This window comes from Cryptotermes secundus, unplaced genomic scaffold (genome assembly GCF_002891405.2).
Source record: "Cryptotermes secundus unplaced genomic scaffold, Csec_1.0 scaffold10, whole genome shotgun sequence".
Classification (NCBI taxonomy): Eukaryota; Metazoa; Arthropoda; class Insecta; order Blattodea; family Kalotermitidae; genus Cryptotermes; species Cryptotermes secundus.
The window spans coordinates 846,326-859,139 of NW_019735554.1; positions in this window are offsets into that span (position 1 = coordinate 846,326).

The following is a 12,814-nucleotide window of genomic DNA, read 5'->3' on the forward strand; positions in this document are numbered from 1 at the left end:
AACTTCCTCAATTTTGGCTGCCATCTCCTTCAAAATAGTCTCCTTGGGAACACACACAGTAATCCTATCGTTTTTTCCACGCCTCAAAGGTATCATGGAAGTCATTTTCCTTAATGCTGTTGAGTACCACTCGTGATACCCTTTGGAAGTCAGATACCGTTTCAAAATGTTGTCCCTTCAGTTTCTTTTTTCAATTTGGGAAACAAAATGAAATCACAGGGGACTAAGTCCAGTGAGTAGGGAGGATGGGGAACGATAACCATATTGTTGTTAGCCACAAACTTAGCGGCCTCCGTAGTCTAGAGGTAACGTTCCCACCTCATGACTCGTAGTATGCGAGTTCAAATACCCAGCAGAGGTCGTCGAATTTTTAAGGGTGGAAAAATTCAGGGAACAAGTCCTCTGGGAGGGACTTTAAGCCGTGGGTCCCATGTCGTAGCTTTACGGCACGTAAAAGAAACTCATGTCTCCAAAGGAGGCCACTGAGCAAAATTACGGACGTTTCCTGCCCAACAGTAGTCTCTAATACCTCTGGTAGATGGGGAAAGCATTATAGATACCACTCAGCTAATAGAGGCCGATCTCGCTGGCTGGTCGGGACTGATGGTAAGCACCAGTACCAGTAGGATATAGAGACTGGTAGAATATCATAGAGGGAAGTACAATGGACCAAGACAGGTCTAAGTGCATGGGGAAACCCACCCTCTCCAATAACTAACTAACTAGACACAAACTTCATGGTTTTCAGGGATGTGTGGGTGGGTGCATTGTCATGATGAAGGAGCCAGCTGTGGCTGTGCCAACATTCCGATCTTTTTTGTCACATATTTTCTATCAAGTGTCTCAAAACATTCATAATTGATCCCAAAAGTGTCTGTGAGCTCACGGATTGTTCGGCGATCATCTTCGTGGATGAATTTTCACATTTTTTCAACATTTTCTGTCATTTTTCTGGCGCTCAGTCGCCCTGAACATTCGTCATCTTCAACTGACACTCAACCAGCCTTGAAATGAGAATGCCATTCCAAAACAGCTGTCTGGCTTAACGAATGTTCCCCAAAAGACTCACAAAGCATTCAAGGTTTCAGTAGTGGATTTATTGAGCTTCATGCAAAACTTGATGTAGATACATCACTTAAATTTTCCATCCATCACAGACAAAATGAAACATGAAGACAAAAAAAGCACTCGTGTAAAAACAATGCACTCTCACAGCATGGTATCACATGGCAAACTGATGCAATAGGCTTGTGGAAGTGTGACCTTGGGCTCCCCTCACATCTTCTTCCACTGAGGCAGTTACAACGGTTACAACACTAACAGTCCTGGAGCCTTCCAATAGCAATTGCAGTGCTTCTCTCTCTCTATATATACACTTGGTCGTCGAATTATGACCACAAAAGAATGAAACATGAAAGATGATTAAAATGTAAAAGTTTTTAAAAATAAATTATAAAGATGATAAAAAGATTAGAAAGTTTAAGAAATACTGTTAATAAATTTATGGCCGACATATGACCAGATCGACTTACGACCTGTCAGTCAGAATGAAAGTCGGTCGTAAGTCGACGACCAAGTGTACACACACACACACAGTTTATGCATGTTAACCTAAATTCATACTTGCAGAGAATTCAAAGAGACATGTCACTTTAAGTTGCCTCATCAATACAAGTGAAGTGACTCTTCACAGTACAATGCTTCACAAAACTCAATTCCATTGGAGCCCCAACTTTATACCTGCAGACATTTTAAATAACGAGTTACATGAACACACGAACATGACATAACAAAGTCAAGTTTTCCCTGATCTTAAGTGATTAAGCACTATACTATGAATGTGTATGGTGGAGCAGATGTATAGATCCACATTCTATTGTCCTCGGCATTAGTTAGAGGTGAGTGGTCCACTTCACACCCCAGCTGCTTTAACCCCAGAGAAAGATCCTCTGGTACCCATTGGATAGGAGGCTGGGTGGGCCCCAGAACCAGTCTGGATGACATGGAGCAAAGAAAGTTCTTGATCATACTAGGGCTCGGACCCCAACCCCGACCCCTTGGTCATCCAGTCCCTGGAAAGGACACTTTATTAGCTTTGAAATGAGCTCTTGTCTAAACTAGGGCAGAAGTTATGCCACTTTTTCTAAAACATTTGTGCACAAAATACTAAAATTTTTTTTTTTTTTTTTTTCAACTNCCTTTTTTTTTTTTTCCAACTTTGAATGTGTGCTCTCAAACTTCTAACAGCCCTCCACTGGGATTACAATCTCACAAAATTATTTAGTTTGGAGAGGGCTGGGTTGGAAATGTCTCTTTTCTGTATTGATTTGATATGTAATGAACCAACACATAAGAGGAGGAAAAATTAATCTTCTTTGACTGCTGACTGAAACTATATACGAGTATATACAACATTAATGAGTACATGATACCGAAGTAACATACTGCAGCTATTATAAGATGAAACCTATAAAGAACAGTGAAGCACATATATATGGTTGATATAGTTGGAGCACCACATATAACATTTATGCATTTGACATACGATATGTTAGGATATGTGTCCTGAAATTCCTCAGACTAAAACTGTGGATATGTAAATTACATTTATAACAATATACAGAAACATACTTACTAAAGTGAGTATATATTCTGCTTTCAAGCATATTTTCTCTCTTCACTGAAATGTCTTAATTAATGGGCGTTTACTCCATAAATAGAGAAAAACAGTATAATTCATGACAAGTGTCATGATTCACATCAAATTTTTGGACATTATTATTTAATACATATATTCTTTTTCAAATTTTTGTTTTAAATTAATATCTAAATTCAGATCTGTGAAAGAATTTTTATTAATAAATCTGTCATACATTATCATGTTATATGTTTTATGTGGTGTGATTGAAAATGAACCAAATACTGAAGTCCTCCATTCACAATTTCAATGATTACTCATTGTAACAGGTTTATGAGTTCATTACTTTGACTTGAGAGTATACAGAACTTCATTACTGTGTGTTATGTGCATGGAGTTACTTCGTTCAAGAGTGAAATGGAATCACAGAAAATTTTGAAAAAAGGGGGTTGCCCATGGCTTGCTGTCTATCACAATGGCTAATGCCTAATGGGCCCACAAATGATCAAAACATGAGATGTTTCATAAGCAACTGCAATACATACGGACAATCAGATTTACTGAACAAATAAGATTCATTTTATGACAAAATATTAACTGTCATACAATTATTGTGTTTCTGGACATTATCCATCATCCTGTTTTTTATTTAAAACAATGTTTTAACAGAATGGATTCTTTCTCCATCTCCAGGTAAAAACCTACTCAGTTGGTTATCCACAGAGCTAGTCCCTATCTCTGGTCACCAGCACCAACACAAGATAAGATATATAAACCAAACGCAACATAACACTATCGGTGAGTTAAACAAAAACTCCACACACAAGGCTAACACCTATGTCCATGCATTATTTAATGGCCAATGCCTATAAAATCAGTGTATTTTCAAAATATAATCCATCACTAAAAAGATAAATTCTCTGTATAGTATAAATATGAAAAACACAACTATCTCACATAATCTACACTGGATGGAGTTATAGTTTTCTAATTTCTGTTGCAATAATGGGAGTCCAGATGGAAGAGATGACCAAGCTGAGTTTGATCACATGTGACAGAGATGTGTGAGTGGATTCCTAGTATTTCCTGTATGTGGTGTTCAGTTCTATCTGCAAGACCTTTGTTTCTTTCCAACACATTTTATGGCCTTCGTATGCATGTTGGGCTAATTTTGATTTTTTGAGCAGACCTTGGGTCAGGCTGTATTTGTGCTCCTTCATGCATACTCCTAATGGTCTGCTTGTTTCACCAATGTAACACCTGCCACAATAACATGGGATGTTATACACACTGCTTTGTCTGTTGGGCATCTCTAGCTGGTCCAGTTTTCATCATTGTCCCACATAGAGTATGTTCAGTTTTGAATATGGTCCTGACATTGAAAGAGTTTCCAGTGCATCTGAATTTCTAAGAAACACCCTTAACTATGGGATAATGACTGTGCTCTGGTATATTGTATCTGAAGAAAGGTGGTCACTTCTCAATGACTTCATTATGGAGTAAAAGAAAGCTTGCAGTATTCATTAAGTATCAGATCAGGCCACACCATAGCACCAGCGGTTAGTCGCTGGTTTCCTACCACGGCAGCCCGGGTTCGATTTCGGGTCTGGTCAAGTGGGATTTGTGGTGCACAGTGTGGCGCTGGGGCAGGTTTTCTCCAAGTACTTCGGTTCCCCTGCCAATCTTCATTCCACCAATTGCTCCACAATTACTCTCACCTATCATCTGGGGCTGGTACAATAGGCCAGAAGTGGCTGCAGTGCAAGGGACTTAGTCCCACCCCATTAGCAATAAAAGAAAAGTATCAGATCAAGTCTCATGCTTTTAATTTCAATAGGGCCCAACTCAGTAGGTTTTCACCAGAAGACAAAGACAGAATCCAGTCTCCAAAAGATCATGTTCCAAATAGAAAAACAGGATGATGATTAATGTCCAAAAACACAATAACTCTCTTAATATACCATCATCATAAACTTTCAGATCTTATTCATTAACTGCCATGTTAATTCAACAGACAGCTGAAATGCATGATTAGCATTCTTTAAAACTTGTTAAAAATTTTATGATGTGGCCTTCATTTTAAGATAGATGAAGCAATCCACACATTATTTCCTACCTTGTGAGCTTCACTTATTTATCTAGACATTTTTCAAGCCATTTAGGACATCTTCTGTCTTGAAAAGGCATTCGCTTCCTCCCTAACCCCAATTTTTTAAAAAGAGTAGAGCCATTCTCAGCCAAACAAGCAAACAAACTGCTGTCCTCCAAAATGTAATAAAATGCACTCTGACATCAATGGTTAACAACTGTGAAACAATATGATCAGTAACTGAGATCATTGCTCCTGAAGGTATTCATCCTACCGTGACATGACAAACCACCAACAAAATTAAAAAACAATCATGGCAGCCACAACGATTTCTTCGTGGTCTTCACATATTACTTTTAACTGACACAGCATTCTTTACCTTTAAGTTACAGATGCAGTCTAATTTTGAAGAAAAATATGACCCCATACTACTGTAATAAGAGCAATATGTAATTTGCATTAAACAAGTGCAAAACTTAGTTTAAATAATGTTCACATAATTCATGATTTCAAATTAGTTTATAAATGTGTGATCTATAATGAAAAGGACACATAAGCTGATACTTGAAGTTATGGCAAGACGAAGATATCTCTTCACAGTGGGGGGGGGGGAGGAATCATAGCACCAGTACATAAAAAAGGGGATAAATTGGCATGTCATAATTAAAGACAAATAACATTATAGGAATCATAGCACCAGTACATAAAAAAGGTGATAAATTGGCATGTCATAATTACAGACAAATAACATTATTAAATATCTCATATAAAATTTTCGCAATTCTACTGAATAATGGACTGGTAGCTACTATAGAAAGTAAATTGGATGACTGTCAAATGGAATTCAGGCCAAAGAGATCAACAATAGATAACATATTTGTAGACTATACACAAGAATCTGATTCTGTCAAGAGGTGTCAAATAATATACTGCCTCAAAAACTACAATGTTCCATCCAATCTAATCAGACTAATAGCAGCAACTCTCCAAAACACGAAAGCAAAGGTTAAAAGAAATGGGGAGCTTAGTGAAGGATTCCAAATAAGCTGTGGAGTGAAACAGGGTGACCCATTATCTGCATCACTTTCATACTAGCTATAGATGAGATCATAAAAATTCTAGACATTAGAGGTAATATTTCTACAAGGTTAAAACAGTTTTGTGCATATGCCGATGACATACTCATTATTGCAAGAACCAAACAAACATTAACACCTTTGAAGAGCTTATAAAAGCATCGCAAAAATATGGGCTGTTAGTCAATGAACAAAAAACTAAATTCCTACACAAAGTTAATAGAAAGTCCGTCGAGTGTAACAATTTGTAGGTCACTTCTTTATCACTTCTGCCTTACATGTTACACTCGACGGACTTTCTATTAACTTTGTGATTGATAGTGTAACGGACCAAAAATGAAACAATTCAAAATAGTAGATTACAAATTGTTACACTCGACGGACTTTCTATTAACTTTGTGATTGATAGTGTAACGGACCAAAAATGAAACAATTCAAAATAAATTCCTACAGTTCTAACAAACCTCAAATAATCCAAGATCTCAAATGCAGTGACATAAACATAGAAGAAGTCTCTCATTATAAATATTTAGGGTCTATAGTTAATTCAGATAACACAATTGAACAAGAGATTAAAGAGAGGTTAACAACTGGAAATGAAGCATATGCTGCACATTTAACACTATTTAAAAGTAAACTTATTTCTAAAACAGCGAGATTAAGATTATACCAAATGGTAATTCAACCAACAGTAACTTATGCCTGTGAAAACTGAATACTTAAAGAAGCCATTAAACATAGACTTTTAGTCTTTGAAAGGAAAATTCTAAGAAAGATCTTCGGGCCATTGAGAAACTATGATGGTTCCTGGAGAATTAAAACAAAATGATGAATTAGATAATCTAATAAAAGGAAGGAATATAGTTAACTTCATTAAAGCCCAAAGATTAAGTTGGCTTGGACACATCTCAAGGATGGAGGTTGGATGAACAATTAAGAGAATATATGACTGGCAGCCACACGCTATAAGAAAGAGAGGCCGACCTAAGATCAGATGGAAAGATGATGTAAGGGAAGATCTAAAGGATTTAGGAATTTATAACTGGACAACTCGCACACAGGACAGAAGTAGTTGGAAGGAAATTGTTGAGCAGGCCAAAGTGTTCAAGAAATGAAGCTGTCAAGCCTTATGATGATGATGATGATGACGAAGAAGAAGACCTATAATATAAAAAAAAAAGAATAACCAACAAACTGAACAGAGCAGAGCCCTTCTTCCAGTACTAATAGCCATTTAGTTACACAAGAGAATTTCCACCTTTTACAGAACCAAAAGATTCTTTACCATGTTCACAATAGCCTGCCACTGGTCCTTATGTTGGACCAGATTAATCTAATTCACTCTCTCCAACCTAGTCTCTTTACAATGAATCCATTTCAACATCACCTCATCTGCACCAGCAGTCTCTTCACTTTGGGTTTTCCAACCAGAAGTTTGAATGCATTTCTCACCTCTCCCATGAACAGTGCACACCCTGATCATTTCATCCTCCTTCATTTTATCATGTTAATAATATTTAGTGAAGAATGCAAATTATGAAGCAATCATTGCTTGGCATCTATTTTTCTGAACAATTCCTCTCATATAAAAGTGCTTCCATGCAGTGGTTCATGAAGCAAAACAATATGATAAGCCCTATGCTGAACATGAGTAACTTACATTTCAATCAAACAATCTAAAGAAACTCACTACTGCCATAAAAGAGACAACAAGCAATTAAAAAGGAATGTCTGAACACATAAGGAAACATAGCTACAACCTTGTGCCAGCAATCATCTTCCTTCCATTCCCATTTTTAACTGCAATGTAAATTATGAGCAGGCTTCTATTCTAATTCTTAAAACATTCATAACTCCAATTCACTCTTGAATGAGTAAGTTTTCTGTATTTTCTGTGTAAAGTAGAACCAATTCTAAACAAATGTGCAAATATTTTAAAATCTGTACAGTGTAGGAAGAATGTTAGAAAAACTTAGAAAACACATAGAAAGCAAACATAACACCAACGTCCCTGACAACTTCTTCATAAAACTGCTTTACAAAATAATGGAGTATGTTACACAGAATTGTCATGAGAAGAAGGTGGTTACAAAAACAATATATAATGGTGACTAATACATGAAATTATAATTGTTAATAATATGCTGTGCAATGTCAACTGTTTACATATCACTCTTATTGTGATCAATGAAATGCCTATATTTATAGATAAGTGTGATTATTCTGTGTATTTTAAGAAGAATGAAGTCATTACTCCAAAAACATATTTGTAATTCAACAAATGCTGTGCTTACTTATTCCGTTCCCTGTCTGTAACATAACCTCACCATAAAAATTATACAGCATGCACATACCATGCTGTCATTGTACAACTTGGTGAATTATCAATCCTCATGGAGGTTAAAGTGACAAAAAAATTATATAATACATTACACATTAGTAGAAATAATGTAAAGATGTCTTCATGTGTTACACAAACTACAAAGTTACAACATTAATACCATTACTTGGAACTTCCTGGCTTAAGTTGCTCTTGAACTTATAAAGCATGATGGCAACATCAACATTGGCATGTTCCTATAGGATTAAATCCTGCTCAGTCACCTATCAGTCACTCTTACACCTAAGCACAACCCTGTAAATCAGAGTTCTACATTCTGGGGTATAATGCTGTGTAGTCCACTGGAAGTCAACCTACATTTCAGAGATACATGTTGCCTCCATCTTCAGGGTTAAAGAACAGGCCAAGCAAGAATATGCAAAGCATGTCTTGTAAGAACCCATTATGTCCTGTAAATTAGATATTCAGCATTGACAATAAAACTGGATCAAAAGCAAGACACATCATCCAGCACAGTACAAAGAAGCAAGATTTAAATAATGACTATATCAGTAATGAAATCCACTACAGGCAACAGATCAAATAAAATTAAAAAAAAAACTACTGCTCTCTGCGTGACTTCGGCTTTCAGGACTATTCCCTGTAGAATGCTAAATGTTTTCAAATGTAACAGCAAATGCTGTATCTTCATTGGACATTTTGAAAAGGGGCAGGGGTTGAAAGCTCATATAGGTGTTAAGAAAATGGTTAGAGGTTTTAAGATTTAGTACTCTCTTAAATGAACAAAAAAATCCCTGTCAACTATGTCCATAAATCACTGCCTGCTGACATATTGATCAGTAAATGCCTGGGTTGGCATCTTAGGTGATCTTAAGACTGACTGTCTTGAACAGACTAACAGCTGGTGTGTAACCATTACATTTTGGTTAGGATACAGAGGCCCAAACAACTGGCCTGCATGATCCCGTCCTTAATCTTCTGCATTTGTGGCTGTCAGGACACTTTAGATGTCAGCCTATTCAGCGGTCATCAATGTCTTGGAGATAATATTATAGCAATGAGTAGAGAGCATGCCTGTCAGGAGATTCAAGTGAAACTAAGAATTTTCGACAGATTGCACACCTCTGTGCAGTGAAGAGTTGAAAGTTGTGTTGAAGTGCGTGGTAACCATGTAGAACACTAGCTCTAGAGATCCCACGAATATTGGGCATAACTCAGAAGGCAATGGTTTCTGGATATATGTTGACTAGGACTTTACTGGTCATCTGAGTAATGTACCCCCCAGTAGGCTGTGCATCCAAAGTGAAGCCGTTACTGCATAACCGGGGAAGTATGGTGCTAACTGCGATGTCAACAAACGAAAGATGGCCAGACTCGACAACAAAATCAACAGGAAACATGTCTATCGTACATTCACAGCATTAATGACCATACCTCCAGGCCACTGAGGAAGAACTGTATTAACACAATTCAGAAACCAACAGTAAATGACCAATCAGCTTCACATCTGGCACACACGAACCGTCAAACGCAGTTAACCATCTCCAGCAATCTCCAACATTCAACAGTATCTGAACACTTTGGAAGAAGTAAGTTACAGCATCTACTGGCATCGACTTCGATTAAACATGGATTATTGTCAACATCCAGACTGATCCAGACATAATGTCCGCGAATCATCTGGGAAACCATCAAAATAACAAAACACTTCCTTATCATTAATCACAAAAACGAATACAGCTTAACAACACCTCTACCCCTCAAACCCACCACTGAACTACTTTCATCCAGTAAGCATCGAACTTCCTCTTTAGCTGCATCAGAAGACAAGTAGTCTTCCACCACCTACTGCGAAAAGCATGAGGTAGCTGAAACATTCATCTTCAACATGTCTCAGGACGACATGGTCGCCAAAACATTTTTAATTATCTGATTTCACTAATCATGTGGTCGCTCCTTAGTGTTTCATTCAGTTAAGGCTTCATTGCCAACACACTGCCTAATACAAGAACTGCAGAAATCATTCAAAACTTGGCTGTAAACTCAAAATTCTCAGCAATACCTCATCAAAATCATAACCCACCTAACAGCAGAGAAACAACTTTTTAATTATTATTGGCTGATATCCTCTTAAATTATACGTGTACCAGTTATGTCATTCAGACTTTCAGATCAAATTTATTAAGCCTCTGAGTGGTTCAGAACCTTCAAAACCGTTCAGAAGATTTTTTTTATTGCAGAAAAAAATACTGAAATACAAAAAAGGCCTAGGCAATGCCCATCCAGCCCTCTGTAGCACAATCTTATAAATATCTTATTCTACAGGTATAATAGCGGTAACCTGGCAATTCTTAATGTAGATCTTAACTTAAATCTGAGAGTATACTGTTAATAATCAGTACAATTACTTTTACTTTTCTTACATATCTATTTTATACAAATATAGGAATGTTGTCTATGAAATAACAAACGCCTTGCAGAAATCTTTTTTCTTCTAGCCTTAAGAGTTCTATAACTGACTTTGGGTATTCTTTTTTTGCTGTTCGCAGACAAAATGTCTATCATTGTTGCCCGTTGGTCCTCGTACAATTTACAGTTCCAGACGGTATGTGCCTCCATTTGCAGCCCATCACCACATTCACATTTGACCGTGGGCACAATGTAAAGTCTGTTTAGGCTTGCTTTAAGACTGGTGTGTCCTGCTCTCATACGGTTTATTGACATGAAGGCACAGCAGTTCATTTTTATCTCTCGGAACCACAGAGACAAGCCATTCCTGTAGTACCTTTCAAAGTAGCTTTCTCCTCTGTCCCGTTTGGCGTTCTGACAACATCTGTTAACTTCTTTTTGTTGATTTTCTTTGTGTCGTACTTAACAGCCATATTGGATGAGAAGAAGCTTTTTATTATAATACAAAACAAAAACAAATGAATATAGATCACTATTAACAACTTGAACATTTTTACATTATTAGATTCTCAATACATTTTTGCTTTATTTTTTCTTCCACATTTTAAGATCTGCAACTGGTAATAATAATTGACTAACTCTGCCTTCTTTAATTGCTTGCTTTGCCTCCAAGTCGGCCCTCCCATTAACTTCCACTCCGTTGTGACCCGGGATCCAGTAAAATTGGATTTTTTCCCCTGCAATTCCAGTCTCCCTATTTTATCTTCAAGCATTTTTGTAATGTGTGATGTGTTGCACAAAAGCTTAAAGATAAAATAGATAGGCTGGAATCGTGAGGGAAAAAATCCAATTTTACTGGATCTTGGGGCACTGCGGAGTACAAGTTAATGAGGGCCGACTTGGAGGCAAAGCAAGCAATCAAAGAAGGCAGAGTTAGTCAATTATTATTATCAGTTGCAGATCTTAAAACGAAGTGGTACGCGGGTTCATATACCCGGCGGAGGTCGTCGAATTTTTAAAGGCGGAAAAATTCAGGAAACAAGTCCTCCAGGAGGGACTTTAAGCCGTGGGTGCCGTGTCATAGCACGTAAAAGAACCTCATATCTCCAAAAGAGATCACTGAGCCAAATTCAAGGACGTTTCCCGCCCAACAGCAGTCTCTAAGGCCTCTGATAGATACCGCCAAGCCAGTTGAGAACTCGCTGGCTCGGTCGGGACTGATGGCACGCACCATTATCGGTAGGGTATAGAGACTGGTAGAATATCATAGAGGGAAGCACAATGGACCAATACTGGTCTAAGTGCACGGGGAAACCCACCCTCTACAATAACTAACTAACTACAGCAATGTTCCACAACCGTTGTGCAGTCACAAGGAGAAAGGTGTGACGCGAACTTTTACCTATTGTAAGAAATTAATTGTCGAATTTTATTCGTTTTATTTTATCCCAGTTACCTGTTTCATATGCTTATATTTTATTCTCAGCCACTGCACTGATTAAATAAGATTATGCTTGTTTATTCTTTATTACATGCCGTGATTTTTATGTACAGTAATATTGTATTCTAAGAAATTAAACGTAAATTATTTACCCACAGTTGTTGTTATATCATGGTTTCCATTATTGACTTATTTTTCTCGCAGCTACGCAGCTTCTTTGATGTGCTTGCCGCATGTTCCGTGTACGTGCTTTTCCCTAAAACTGCAGGGATTAGCATGGGGTTTCCTGTCTTTTATAACGCTTTGTTAGAAGTTAAGAGCTTCTTCAACTTTATGACTTTCTTCCTGTAACGATGCACCCACCGATTGTTGGACTTCATTTAAAATTATAAATATTTCATAAATAAGCCGGTATAGTGTCACTTCTTCCGTTTGATGAGTAGAGATCCCGCGTTTTACAATTGTTTCAGTTCTATCACAGCTGTGCTCTGAAGTAGTTCGCAAATTTTGGTTGCTAGTTAGAGAATTATAGATGGGTCGTTTGAGATGTCCCCGGCGTCCCCGACTGTATGGCCACTTGCTGACGGCAATAAAGTGGTGATGGACACAATTAAAGAACATTTAGAAATGCTGCAGCAGAAATTCAATAAGTATTTTGGAGAGAGTGTACAAGATTTCGACTGGGTTCGTGATCCATTTGTTGTGAATTCAGAACATCTTCCGATTAATATACAAGAGGAACTCGCAGATTTAAAAGCAGACAGAACATTGAAACTAAAACTTCTCGAAGTGCCTTTGGATACGTTTTGGTTGGCAATAA